We start from the raw sequence: 15,000 nt of genomic DNA, 5'->3' as shown, positions 1-15,000 counted from the left end.
CAAATGTCCAACACACTCATTCAAGGGCAAACGCAGACATAAACACTCAAATATTATTTCAAAGACAATATATAATCTTGTTCAGAGAATGTGTCCTGCTGCACAAAGCGCAGTAAGAGAGAAATGTAGGTGGGAAGGCAGTTGCAGAGAGAAAAGTGAAAAGGCAGCAAAGGGGATTGAGAGAAAGGAGATAGATAAATGTAATTCAAACTCCATTCATCATTACCACCATCCATTCATTCATTCTACCCACACAACTATCACTCCTTTGTCCAGTCCCTCAACATAAGACCTTAACAAATATTAAAAGAGAATGTCATTCACTTTGGAATGGAACAGGGATATAGAGAATTTGCAAGCCTAGTTTTTATTATGAAATATGACAGCTCCATTAGGATTTAAGAACGTGGAAATAGGGTACTACATTATTGACTTAATCTGGCTCTGAGTGCACTGAATAATAACAAGAAAACTCCTCCAGACAGGAAGTTCAACATCTTGCAGATAGTGAATTTACATTCTGGATTGGAAAGTTCAACCTAAACTTGTGTTTAGAGCCATTACATGTTGAATTTTTATGCAATAGGATAGTTTTAATTATTCTAATGGCATATTTCTAGTTTCTTTTAGCTCATAACTAAACATCTCTTCATTACTGATTTATCTGATGATTAATCATTTGGTGAATACAGTGTCAGAAAAGAGTGAAAAATGCACCTTGCAGTTTCTCAAAGTTCAAATATTCAAATAGCTTCCTTTATGTGTCCAAAATTCAACTTCATTTACTTTCATAGAGGAGCATAAAAGAGAAATTATTCACATTCGAGAGGCAACAAACAGAGGATTTTTGTGATTTTTTGCTTATTAATGAGGTCACATCTGTTGCTCTACAATAATACCACTCACAGATGCATAAGTTGGAAATGTTCTGCTTATACCCCATATTTTAAAATATACTATCTATAAATGCAGCTTTATTCCAAATGCAGCACGCGCATAGACTCCATCACAGTAAGTGGGTTACTCACAGAGCGTATTGCTTCTTTAAATGTATTTGTCTTCCTCACTATTCACACAAAAAGTCAATTAGCAATGCTAATTTAAAGCAAGTCGTCTTTAACGTTTATCACACCTCATCTTTGTGCCCCTGCGGTCTTGAGTGAGTGAGTGGAACATGGTGACAAACACAAGCAGCCAATCAGACCCAGATTACGTGAGTGTGATCATTTCTTAGCTGAAGTTGTGTTGAGGACAGGCTGACAGGTGTGGGATGTGTGAGTCTGAGGGGCCGCAGGGAGCACAGCGCTAAACAGGAGGACGCCTGTGGAGACAAATGGTAATGCGCACGCAACTCTCAGCTAATGCTGCTGTACTTGCTTGTCAGCACACACACGTGCATGTGAGAATGGAAGGGAAAAGCTCTGTGCCCTTTTTGTTTTTTTCTCCTCATGTTGCCTGCATGTGTCCACATCTAGGACAGAGTACCCTACTGCTGTGTGTGCTGAAGGTGAACTGGCTTGCTGTAACAGGCATAGGCAGGCAGGCTGGCACTAATTGGCATGAATGGGCATGGCAGCGGGCATTGTGTGGATGAAGGAGAGGTGGGCGACTGCTCAGCATGTGTCCTTGTCGGTGAATAATGTGTTCCACCTTTTCAAAAGGCACACGGACAAAAATGTCAGACAGGCAGCAGCGCTGGTTGAGCACGCAGGCTTGCACAAATCATCAAAGGCCTCCGCTGCTCTGCACAAACACACATCCAACACCCCTGAGACTCAACAGGACACACATGCACGCACACACACACAGTACACACCGGAGCCATACAGAACTCAACCATCACTTGAATAAATTCCACAGTCAGACACACACATACACAACGTAATCACACACACTCCACAGGTGTCTGCATGCTGTCCGTCAGTGCAGTGTACTCCTGAGGCCGAACACTGTGTGGTGAACACAATAGAATTTGATTAAATACACAAACACATGTATGTCTATTCACTGTGTACAATCAAATGTATATAATCGTGCTGATTGTCGTCAGGCTCCCAGAGGGGAAAATGGCTCCAGTCAATTGGACAATCTGCACAGATTGAAGCATGTATTTACTGTGGTGTTGGCAAAAGGACAATGTTTGCAACACATAAAAACAAGCTGGGAAATAACCTTTACATCACACACACACACACGCATACTAGGTTATTTCTTTCATTTCTGTGTAGCTCTTCGTAGGTAAAATACTGTACTTTGTGGGGGGGTTGGGGAACTTTTAGGGCTTGACAGGAGCTCAATTTGTGAGTTGACTACCAATAACAATAATAAAACTTAAAACAGTGAATGTAACTGAACTTCAAATCATTTTTAATAATCACTATGGCCGTTTACACCTGGCATTAATATGCATCCTGGGTGATCCGATATACAGCGACACAACTGACATTTTCCACTTGCGATTGGATCTCACTTCCCTGGTCTATATGCAAATAAATATGTGAAGTCTATGCCAAATTGTCAAAAACAGTTCCTCAAATGTCCACTTGAGGCTGGAAACAGAATGAGTCAGTCTCCCCATATTAAAATGCCCAACTTCACAGCAGAAACATGTTTACAGCCTGGTTTGGTCTCTATAGCTCTCGTTCATGACAACTGTACTGAGACTGTTTTTATAGAACTCACCTTTTAAGAAAGCTTAAAATTATGCAGAATTAAGAGCATGACTGGTCTCACGGGTGGCTTGTTTGAGCGCACAGTCCACGTCTTTTCCCATTTTTAGATTAGCCAGGAAGCGGCAGAAGCCGTACTGCTAAGATGGCAGCGGCCAGAGCAATGACACTCTGAACTTCACAACAGCTGCTCAGAAACCTGTAGGTGATGTCACAGATACTACATCCATATTTTATACTGTCTAAGGTACATCATTTCACCAAGACACATGTTTATTCCTATCTAAAAACCCAAAAATATATTCAACTGAAATAGAGAAAACTCAAATATGCATAAAATGCTGCATTTCAGTCTCTGCAGAGAAAGAAGTAAATACTGACTCATAATACTGGCCTGCCAGTGCATTTTTTAGACTCTAATACCCATCATGCTCATCATTTGTATCTTAATTACACAAATCTATAACTATCTACCGGAGTCATTGTTCATATTTGTGCTTCACTCTCCACTTTCCAGTGTCTCCTGGACTTAACAAACCAGTTTGAATATGGTGGCTACTGTTAAAATATTCAACTACACGTTCACACTGTCAAGAGCTGAGGAAGAGCAGCGTCACTGCATTCGAGAGAGTTTGCAGAGAGACAGACAGACTGTCTCATTTTCTCAGCTCACTTTCTTTCAACATCATTATTTTCGGTAGTTTTTATGCTATGCGCACACACACACACACACACACACACACACACACACACACACACGCACATGAAAGGAAATTCCATCTCTGTGACATTCTCTGGGTGGGCCATTTCAGACTAAGGAAAGACCAGCGACCAGCACAGCATGTGTGTGCTGTAACCAGAAAAACCTTTTTTGTGTGCAAAGTTCTTGTGCATGCATGCAGCTGTCTCGTGGACTGAAAATAACATGTTTTAGAAGATGTGGCAGTCACAGACACAGTTGTCTGGAGACTGGTTGTATGCATCCTTACAAACACACAGAACCCTTTGACCCTGACCCAATTTCATCACCAAACCCAGTTTTTGCCTGGCGGACTGACACTGACACTGTGTGTGTTTATAGTTTGACAGGCGTTACGTAAGGATTCGCAGTGGAAGGGAGACGTGGAGAGGAGAAATAGTGTGTGATAACAAAGGAGGGAGGGGCAGATGAAAAGAGGAGAGATGGGGAAGGACGGTGGGAGGAGAAAGAGGAGATGGAGAGTGGGATAAAATAACAAGAAAATGACGGAGGAGCAGGGAAAAGATGGAGAAAGACAGTGATGTCACCTTGTAGTGGCACTGCAGTGAGAGGGACAAAGAGCGAGAGAGAGAGAGAGAGAGAGAGAGAGAGAGAGAAGAGCTAAAGGGACATCGAGAAAGAGACTTAAGAGATCTATTAGCTGATAGAAGTCATGCAGACAACCTCCCACTCCTTAGGCGATTGATTCGAGGATATTGTGGTCTGTATGAGTGTGTGTGTGGGTGTGTGTGTGTGAGAGAAAGAAAGAGTGAGTGACAGTGAAACTCTGGCTTTGGGCCTCGGGGCATAATGTAGTACTACTAGAAATCTCTCTTTTGAGACTGCGCTTAGTCTTTCTGCTGTCAGTGAGTGAGTGAGCATGCAAACAGACATTTGTGTGTTTGTGTGTGTGTGTGTGTGTGCAGACCTGAATATGTGTATGGGTGTGTATGAGAGAGAATAAAAAGAAAAACTCAGCAGTTTGTAACTAAAGGAGCATGTAAATGTGAGCGTTAGTCACTCGGGTGTATGTGTGTTGTTCTCTAACTCGTGTTCACACAAGGTAAACCGTTAAATAAATTTCAGGGTAAAGTCTTTGGTTTTTGGTTAATGTCAGGGTTAGGTTTAGCATGTAGCGGTTTAAGTCTCCAGAGGATGAATACAAGTCAATGCAATGTCCTCTTGAGTGACAAAAACAAGTTTGTGTATCTGTCTCTGTGTGTGAGTGTTTCAAGAGGACAGCATAAAGGAATGCCTCGGTTCAAGACTTGCCAAGAGCACTTTTCCCATACGCCAGAGAGCCAAGACTTCCCCAACCAGCCAAGAATAGCACTGACTCTCTCTCTCTCGCTCTCTCTATCACCCACCCACACACACACACACACACACACACACACACACACACACAAACACACACAGACTCACACTTTTTCTTTGGATTCAACGAGAAAGAGTGTGATAGAAGGAGGGAAGTACAGCCTTACACCTCCCTTCAATCAGCAAGGTGAAAGAGGAGCAGAGAGAACAAGGAAAAAGAGGTGCATATTTCTGAATCATTGTACTTAACGTTGTAAACCTTGTACAAAATGCATTGGCAGTGTTGTTTGTGTGGTCATGCCAATAAACCACATTTGAGAATATGAAACACTTGAAGTCTGACTTTGTGATCAAATACACACTTTGGCAACATGCTTTTGATGTAATGTCACGCTAATAAAGCCTCGCTGAATTGAACTGAGATGAACTCATAGGCAGACAGAAGGAGAAAGCAAGTGAGAGGAACAGAGGAGCATACAACATACAGACAGAGAGTCCAGCAGGGAGAATGTAGCACTCTCCAAACTGTCTGCTCCCTGTGGGGTAAATGAGAGTGCTCTCTCTCTCCCTCTCTGAGAATGTGTGTTTGTGTGTTCGTGCACACTTAAACAAGCAAATCTGTTTGAGACAAAGGCCAGAGAGCACTCCCTTACTCCTAATGTGAGGCACCAAATGTTGAGGCAACAGGCAGCAACTTGGTTTCCACTCCAAAAGCACTGAAGTACTGTACAAGAAATATCTCATTCACAGAAGAATTAGATCTTTTTTAAATAAGTTTTACCATAAAAAGTGTGTTTAAGTATGAGTGACTCGTCCCTGACTCAGACATCTGCATCTCAAAGGAATATTTAACAACGTCCTTGTAGATTTACAGCCTTTTCTCTGCAGCTAAAGTTGTTGCTCAGAGTATTCATATAGTATCACTTTTTAATGTCTGCACTGTGTGATAATGAAATGTTTTTAATTAGTTTGTGATGCATATTATTAGTTCATAGCTGGATAGATCAGCACTGCCTTGAGACTTAACCTGCCAATTAGTGTCCTGACACTTAAAGTAAATTCAAACATTAATCTTCCACTCTGCGTGCAGGCTCCGGGTGGAGGTTGGTTAGTGTTTGTTATTAAAGTCACTCATGTTCATTGTTTATCACTCTTGATAGCAGAGTATTCCTCAGGCAAAGGAGGAAAGTGATCTTGCAGGGCAATGTGCTGAAGAGAACTTGCAGAACTTAAATGTTTGCTTGTATAGATTTTCTTTAACGCGAAATAGCGAGAAGAGAGACTATCCATCAACCAGAAGGCCCGAGTTCAAATCCTTGACCTCAAGCGTTTGCTCTGCTGAAATGTCTGCAAGCCAGATAATCACCAGCAGCTCCAAAGGTACAATTCTGCAGCTGACCCTGCGATCTTACTTTCCTGTGGAAGGGGAGAAAGTGAAAAGAGAATTTCTCCTCTGGGGATCAATATTACCACAAAAAAACAAAAGACCGCATTGGTGCTGTGAGTAATTCACAGAAAACCCAAAGCAGTTGTAGCTTGTGGTTCGCTTGTAATTCTAAAGAATGGCTGATTTGTTTATGTAGAGATTCATCAATGAGCAATCAGATTCCCAAACACACACACACACACACACACATATACATAATAAATAAAAACAAAGAAATACACTACAATGCATTCACCCCTCTTCGGGCGTCACAGAGACATTATTTATAGGGTGTTTTTCACACTCTGCACTGCCAATAAGGCCTTCATTCTCAGAGGAAGACCCCTTACTAACTGGTTCCTAGAGGTGTTGTGCAAGAAAATATATCACTGCTCCAACAGGGAGCTCAAATGCAGCTTCATAAACAAACACGCTGTCACTAAGCAGACTAGCTTACGTTAAAAATGCCTCTCATCCAATCACAACGAAGGCAGGAAACAAACTCGAGTCATCTAAGGCTCCCTGGATTCGTCTCAGTCACTGAAAGGTGCCTTCATATCTTTCTGACTGTTCTTTAACCTTTACACAGAGGAAGTCATCTACCATATGGGTTTGGTAAACTCATCATCATATTGCATGGCAGACGAGGAGGAGGATTAGGACAGTAAGCTACTAATTTGAACCAAGCCATATATTTACGACGTGCCGTGGCTCAAAGCGACAGAGAAGAGAACCTTGGTTGATTCAGTGCGAGCTGCGCACGTGACCAGCTGCCACTTTACTCACATTAAAATCAAATGGACTTCACTTAGTGTGCAACTATGCTGTGACCAGGTCTATCAGCAAAACAAGGCTCATGGCTGCTGAGGAAACACAGCGCAGAGAAGTCCTTGATGTCAGAACTTATAACATCAAATTGAACATGACAGGCAGGCGAGCAGCTTTTAGGTTTGTCCTGCTCATCAGCGGATCTCGTCTTATTAAATAAATAGCTTACACGGTATTACAACAACTAAATGTATTCAACATGATCCAAGTGTGACACGTGTAACAGCAGAGACAATCTCACCTCATTCAACACAGCTCCTCCAGACCCCCCTGGTTTGTCAGCAGGTGGTACAGCCCATGGAGAGAGTTCCAGACTATCCCAGAATGCAGTGTGTCGACTCAGGGACTCAGCACTCCCTGGTGGATGAAAACAACAAAAGTTAAAACTTCTTATCTTCCCTTCACATTGTCATATCTACACTGTATTGTGTGCATCACAAGGTTTATCTAACAAAGCAACACATGTAACACTGATCCATAAGCACAAATATGATATGGGATAGACAGCTCAAATGGCTGCAAACAGGCAACATGGAAGACAAAGAGTAGACTTCACCGCAAAAGACTTTATGTGATAAAAAAGATGAGTGTGCATGTACAAGGACAAAATCTCCCTGCTGAATGTCTTTTCAGTCCTTTTAAACTCTGCTCTTGTTTGACATTTTGTCTGTGCACCTTTTCACTCGGTAGCTTAAATTTGTTCAACCCCTGCAAAGTGTTTTTATTATCGTGAAAACTGCAGTGCAAATACAGGTCATTGTTATATGACCTGTCGTATTTATAAAAAATAAAACCCTGCAGTGCATCTTTAAAGGCATCTAATGTGCAACAAGCTGACTTAAGCAGACAGCCACACACACACCGGCATGAGAGACAGACTGATTGTCGACGGCGTGCACACACTCACTGGGACTAATTAGGCAGGTTGTGGTGGAATGATGGGGATGTTACGGGGATACGAGAGGCATGTTCCCTGCTGTTAGTCAGCTGTAGTGTGGTGTGTCTGTGTGTGTGTGTTTGTGTGTGTGAAGGTGTGTGGGACGTCAAACATCCTACTGACCCACTTCTTACATGTCTGAAGACGAGGAACGAGGTAGGTAGGAGTGTGTTTGTGTGAGTGTGTGTGCTGCTGTGGGAAAGTGTTTTATTGCCATCCAGGGAAGAAGGAGAATTACAGCATGGGGCTCGTTTTGTTTGTGTGTGACATTAGTAAAATATATCATTCCATTTTTTTTTTTTTGGTTATGCACGGTGACTCTATTCTGCAGGGAATTGAGAGCCACGATGGAAATGAGATACGATAATGGAACAGTGAGGATGATGCATAACGAGAGAAAGAAACGGAGAAACGTCTGGCATGGCAGACATGGAAAAATCAATAGGTTTCCACGGTGGGCTATAGTACGGTGTCAGGCTTAAGATAAGCATGTAAGCACGCATGCATTAAACTGGCTGCACACAGAAAGCGGTAGGGGTTGTGTACACTTAAGTTGTTTGTAGTCTGCGCATGTAAGGCAGGAAACAGATTGAGAAAAAACAGATGTACTGAGGGCCATGGATTAGCAGACACCAACTGGCAAAGGAATCCATCATATGGTATTAAAACAGCAAGGGAGAAAGAGGGATGGAGCAAAGAGAAGGAACAACAAAGAGTAGGAAACAGCAAAAGTTTAAAGAAGAAAGCATAAGTAGGAGAGATCCAGAGGCGACAGGAAGGAAGACAGATGGAGAGAATACGAAGGACGACGAGGTAAAGCAGAAGAGAAAGAGAGAGAGAGAGAGAGAGAGAGAGACAAAGGGAGAAACAGATGGTGGCAGAGAGGAGGCAGATAGAAACTCACTGGGAGGACAACACTGGCACAGCCAGCGAGGCACAGTGGGGAGTATGGAAAGCTGAAAAATGTCAGCGGAAAAGGGAGGAGGAGGAGAATAGTGAGCGAGGGAGGGCAGAGTAGGACAGAGAGTGAAGCTTTAATTCCAAAACTTGACCAAGTTTTAGGAAAATACTACGACAGCCTGCCGGTCTGAAGATGTCAAGTTTAAACATGCCACCTGTTATGGCGCAGATCTGAGGGCACGGCACAAAAAAAAAAAGATTAATTATGTTTTAAAAAATGTTGATTTAAACAAGTGAGACACGCACTGTCAGGAACGCTATGCTAAATTATACAGAAAATAAAAAACTTAACACAAGGTGGTGCCAGGGGAACGGGAGGATGGATGTCTTATGAAACCCGGTCTCCAGCTCTTGTCAAATATAATAAAACATCTCTAACATGACAATAATGTTGTAAAGATAGCAAATAGATATTCAGGGTTAGCATGACCTTAAATCCTCAGCACTGATAGAAATGCTTTTCAGCCTGATTAGAAGCTTTCTTACATTAAATACACAACAGCTGCCCACAGCTCCTGTCACACACACACACACACACAAATAACTTAAGACACTTTGTCTCAATCTATCATGTCCAATGCAGAGATCAGGCAGGCTAAATTAGTCAGGAATGGTTCAGCGTAAACCTCATTAAGTGAACAACTGATTCAATTGCAAAGCTCGGTGGAACAGCCGGCACCTGCAGTGAACAGTGTGTGTGTGTGTGTGTTCTTTGTTGCCTCTTCCTTCCCCTCTGTTTTTCCTGTCGTTTCCCCGTCCTCTTTGTGTCATGTTTGTTCCGTCTGTCTCTGTTTGTGTGTGCTGCTGGGCGTGGCCATTTGCTTTTCTCACACCTGTCTCATCATCCAATCAACCTGCACAGGAAAACCAGACACCACCACATCATTCAGTCTTTTGGCTTTTTGTGATCACCCTGTTACTAACCTTGCTTTTTCTCTGCCTCAGGACCTCTGCCTGCCATATCAGCTCAGTCTCGTCATTCCCTGCACCTCCCTAAATCATCCTGGGGATCACCCCTCAGTCACCCTCTTGTCAAAACTTCTGTATTCTTCTGTACCCTTTTTAATAAACTGTTTCACTCATTCTGGCTTTGCATATATGTAAATATATCCCATGCATATTGGGTCTGCAACCTTTTATCATAACACTCTTGTGAGGATTCATCTGTGTTGCGTTGATTTAGCGGATGCTTTTGTCCAACATGACTTACAATAAGTGCATTCAACCTCCACAACAAACAAATAAGAGCATGTTCAGTGCAGCAGCACTGTTTCGAGTGTAGCTCTCTCAGTAAAACACAGAGGTCGAAGAGTTTTATGCATCTACCTGTCGACAGGTAACTCAGTGTCTGGCTCAGGCCTCTACAGCTAAATGTTGGACACAGTGTTCAAGTGAATGAATGAGTCAAAAAAAGGGGGGAAAGCATAAAAGCACAGTTGTTTTGTCTGCTTTTGTTGTATTGTAGGTGAATGGGTTCTCAATTTTTGATCATTCGTGTGTTTGTGTGTGTGTGTGTGTGTGTGTGTGTGTGTGTGTGTGTGTGGTGATCTTGATCAAAAGGCAATGATACTCAACATGTCTGACAAGTGTTCTCTGTGTGAGTGTTTCTCTGTACTTGACTACATGCTGGCGTGATTACACCATGAATACTTTTGTCCACTCACTCCCTCTCTCATCATTTCATCTGTTTTGAGTGCTCGCATTCTTCCCATTCTCTCTTTGGCCAAGTGTAGTCAAAAAAGAAAAATGTTGTCCACCCACTTTGCCTACTGTACACGTTTGCCTAACACTAGTCTTTTTTTTTTTGGCTGCAGACTATGGAGCCACAAGTACCGGGTTCAAAGGCTAACATCAGCACAAGGTTTCCGCAACAATGCCTCTGAATGTTTCACAGAATTCAGACATGAAGGCCAAACTCTGGATAAATGTAACAGTAGGACCGCAGATGAAACATAACAATGAACCAAATCAAATTTTGCTTTTTCTAAATGAACCTTTGCAGAGACCTGTGCAGGAATCTCAAGGCATTCAGTTTCTCTTTCCACTTGCTTAGACCAATCACACGTCCTGTAGTACACAGCTCATCATTTATCATATACATGACAGACGATAACTCACAGCAACACACACACACAGACACACACACATAGACAGAATACTTTGGGAGCTGACGTAGTGTCTGACAGCTGTTTGGTTGGTTGGTTGAGGCAGAAGAATGCAGTGAGTCTTTAAGTATGCGCACATATGTGTGTGTGTGTGTGTGTGTGTGTGTGTGTGTGTCTGAGCGTAGACCGAGTCACTGACCATTACTGTAACGTAAGGGAAATGCCTTCCTCAACCACAACCCCATTTTCCTAAACTCACACATATCTGCCATACCACAAGTGAGGAATCATCTCTGTGAAGGTTCAAGGTGCTCAAAGCAGGAAGGAATGTTATCTTGGGTGCACACATGTCTGGAAAGACTAGTGTCCTTTGCTTATCGCCATCTTTTATCTGCCGTTCCACACTCTCTTGCTGTGTTGCCGAATTGTGTACGTGGCAGCTGTGTAAGGTTCAGTGCCATAACAGACATTCCTGTTACTGACCTGAACTATTTTTAATATCCAGGAAGAAAAAAAAAAGATCACAAGCCAGGAAGCAAATACAAATCATTCAGCAAAGACAAACATAAAAGAAAGGTCAGCATTTCCAGGTTTACAATGCTCTCTGTCTCTCTCTCTCTGTCTCCTTCTCCCTCCCCTTCCCAGCTCTTTCTAATCAAATGCCATTTATAGCCATTCCCTGCTTCATGACCCTCCAGTTGAAAAGCGAATGACAATCAGGGATAATTGCAATCAAACCACATCGTATCAAGGTATGGTGCTACTACAAGCTAGCTGAGAGTGATCTCCAGCACACTGGGGCACTTCATATACTATAGTTTTACTGATGGAATTCATACTTCTCAGCACCTCTTTAAAATGAGTACTGACCTAATATAGAACATCTGCATAGTGTGTGTGCTGAGACCGCATAGAATCAATGCATGATTAGTTACTACGCAATCATATGGATGAAAGTTGGAGCACCAGGACTTATACAATAAATGGTAAATGGACTGTACTATTCATACACATTCACACACCAATGGCGCAGCCTTCAGGAGTAATTTGGGGTTCAGTATCTTGCCCAAGGACACTTTGAAGTGCAGACTGGCGGAGCCGGGGATCAAACCACCGATCATCTGATTAGTGGACGACCGCTCTACCTCCTGGGCCTCCTGATTGAATGCTAAAATGCTAAGCGAGAGGGATGAGAGTCCTCGACTAAACGCTGGTAGTCAACTAATAATCAAACAATTTCATTCCACTGATTTGTTAGATCTATCTCCATATTTAGTGACTTTTTTCCAGCAACTGAAGCATTAAATGTTTTTTATAGGTTTAAAACATCTGCACATGTATTAAGCTCAGTAATCCTTGTAAAATTGTTGATCTTCTGAAAAAAGCAACACCGCTAAGCTAAAAACAGGAGCACCATAATAGATCACGAGACAAACAGCAGCTCAGCTCGGCAGATGACAGTCAGTGATCGATTACAATGTACGTTTGCTTCACTGTAATTTAATTAGAGCGCCGTGTCTGAATGGCGGGAGAACAGGAAGCTTCTTACTAGTTCAGAAGAGTAGCTGTGGGGGATCAGCTCGTAGGGATAACTCACTCTGTATCAGTAAAAAGAATAACAACTAACTGACAAAATATCTACTCATCATCCTCGACTGTTCTCTGATTAGTTAGACTTATCAGCTGCTGCCTTTAAGGTTTCCTTGGCTTTCTGTTTTTCTCTTTTCACTTGTTCCACACATTTGCAGACTCTGTCAACACCCTTCATGACTTTGTCTCCTGCCATATAATTAAGGAGGAAAAGTAGAGCGTCCCATCTGAGGTTATACAACTTCACATGTGGGTGGAGCACGTATGCACGCACACAAACAAACACAGAGAAAGGGACATGCATTCATTTGTCCCACATAAAGACAATGGGGTAAGACAAATCCAAGGCTCTATGTGTGTGTGAGTGTGTGTTTGTGTGTGTGTGTGTGTAAGCTTCTGCGTTAAGAGGGCATGCTGAGAGAATAGGAAGCGTGCTTTCTGTGCCAACCCTCTCCTTGGCAGTCAAACAAGGACACTCACACACACACACACGCACACAAACACACACACACACAGTGCTGAGTGTTTTTAATTGGCCACTGATTTGCCAGTTAGTGTTCTTGCCACTCTCTTCACCTCACTGTGCTGGCCCCCTGCCCTAGAGCCTGGCAGAGACACAGCTGGACCTGGAGAATGTGTGTGTGTGTGTGTGTGTGTGTGTGATATCCTGAAGTAAATTGTTTCACAGGAGTGAGTGTGTTTGTGCGTAGGTACAGGCAGGTGTCATTTCAAACCAGTACACTCCACGCTTGCTCGTGTGTGTGTGTATAATTGAAGGATGTTCAGTCTCACGGTCAGACTGCTCAAACTCTCCAAAGCTCTGTGAAGTCACAAAGTGGGGTCTCAATTCAGTTAGCATTTTAGAAAACAGTGTTTAGTTTAGTGTTGTGCACTGTTATTGTGTGGCTGATACAGAGTGTACTTTTTTCTTTTTTAGTGATTTTATACCCAAACAAGGACAAACAATTTCCTTCATCAGAGCGTGCTGCGGTGCATCATGCTTAAAGAAAAGCTGAATAAATAATAAAAAATACAATCCAGACTTAAATTACAGTTATGCAGTTGCAATGGACTCTCTGAGGAACATCTAGTCTGTGCAACAAGGGTGTGTGTGTCATAATCAGATTGCATCCTCTCCTGCAATGTTCTGCAAGGCAATGACAATCACCACTCTGCACGCACTGAAACTCGCACACATCTACGAGCAACCCAAGGTCAAAACAAAGAGGATGAGATAAGTGCTCGCGTGCATGTGTATGCATGTGTGTGCATGTGCGTGCGTGTGTGATGATATCATTACTAGAGCACTCGATAGCTGATTGATGGAGAGAGGGGTTGTTATGGTCCACTGGCGTGAGCTCATTGCCCGGCAACCAGACAATTGGTCCATGCTACTGTGTGTGTGTGTGTGTGTGTGTGTGTGTGTGTGTGTGTGTATGGGATGGACAGGTCAGCCTGTCACACACACACAAGCACCCAATACAGATACTTGCACACACACACACACACACACACACACACACGTGTAGTGTACTGTAGTACACATTGATATCCCTGCACTGTGCTGCTTTACAGATAATCAAACAGATGAGCAGATTGCTTTTTACACACACACACACACAGCAGTAACTAGACAGTCTGGCTCTCATCTTGACTACTAAGTAGCAGACACTGCTGTGTAATTACTGCTTCTAAAGCTGCACCAAAGTTGACTAGTCTTATATATTTGGCATTAGAACAGCGATTATCTACAGCTTGTGATTATCACACAATGTGTGTGTTGTGAGAAGTGTTGAATAGGAAGGACTCATTCATCATATTTCTTTAGGCATTTCTGGCTGCAGATTTCCTCGTTTGTCCTCTCCCCTCTCTCTCCCGAATTCAAATGAGCTTCATTTGCATGAGTGGGTATGAGCCAATGTTGCAAAAGCAATAATACTGTAGTAATAATAAGTGACAATGAAAGATGCACGTTGTCAAAACATGATGATTGTAACCATGAATAAGTAAGCAACAGTAATAGATCAAGTGGAAAATATCCAGAAATCTATGTTTGCATGTATACAGCACATCTGGATTTACATACAGTACAATGAATGTATTCATTATACAAAACGAAGTGTGAATGCAGAGCTGTTTTCTCTATGGAATGATGGCAGGTGAGGCTGTAATCTGCAGATATCTGTGTTTTCACCAAGCAGGGCTCAGACTTCAAAATACATACTTCCATAATTACATTAGATGTACTTTTGCAGAAGTATAAAAACAAGCTCCTCGTTCTCTAATTGACTCTTTGTTCCTCTATTTTCTGGGCAGCCGAGGTTTCCTGGCAGCCGGTTCTTATGGTCAATTCATCATAAAATCATAAACCAGTTTATTATTAATGTCCGTTTCTTTTGGTTTTGGGACTGTGGGTGGTGAAATAGGAA

The 15,000-nt window shown here is 42.5% G+C and overlaps 1 protein-coding gene across 4 annotated transcripts in view; it reads right to left on the bottom strand.

The window, feature by feature from the left end:
* Positions 1 to 15,000, bottom strand: part of atxn1a (ataxin 1a) — a 90,469-nt gene that overhangs the window by 25,813 nt on the left and 49,656 nt on the right. For all 4 annotated transcript variants that reach the window (XM_019268373.2, XM_027287347.1, XM_027287348.1 and 1 more), the window contains one exon: positions 7,221 to 7,336. The gene's annotated coding sequence lies outside the window, so the exon portion shown is untranslated. The remainder of the gene's footprint in view (positions 1 to 7,220; positions 7,337 to 15,000) is intronic.

Source organism: Larimichthys crocea, chromosome XIII, assembly GCF_000972845.2.
Source record: "Larimichthys crocea isolate SSNF chromosome XIII, L_crocea_2.0, whole genome shotgun sequence".
NCBI classification, from domain to species: Eukaryota; Metazoa; Chordata; class Actinopteri; family Sciaenidae; genus Larimichthys; species Larimichthys crocea.
Note: the sequence above shows the minus strand (reverse complement) of the source record. Positions and strands in the feature narration are given on the sequence as shown.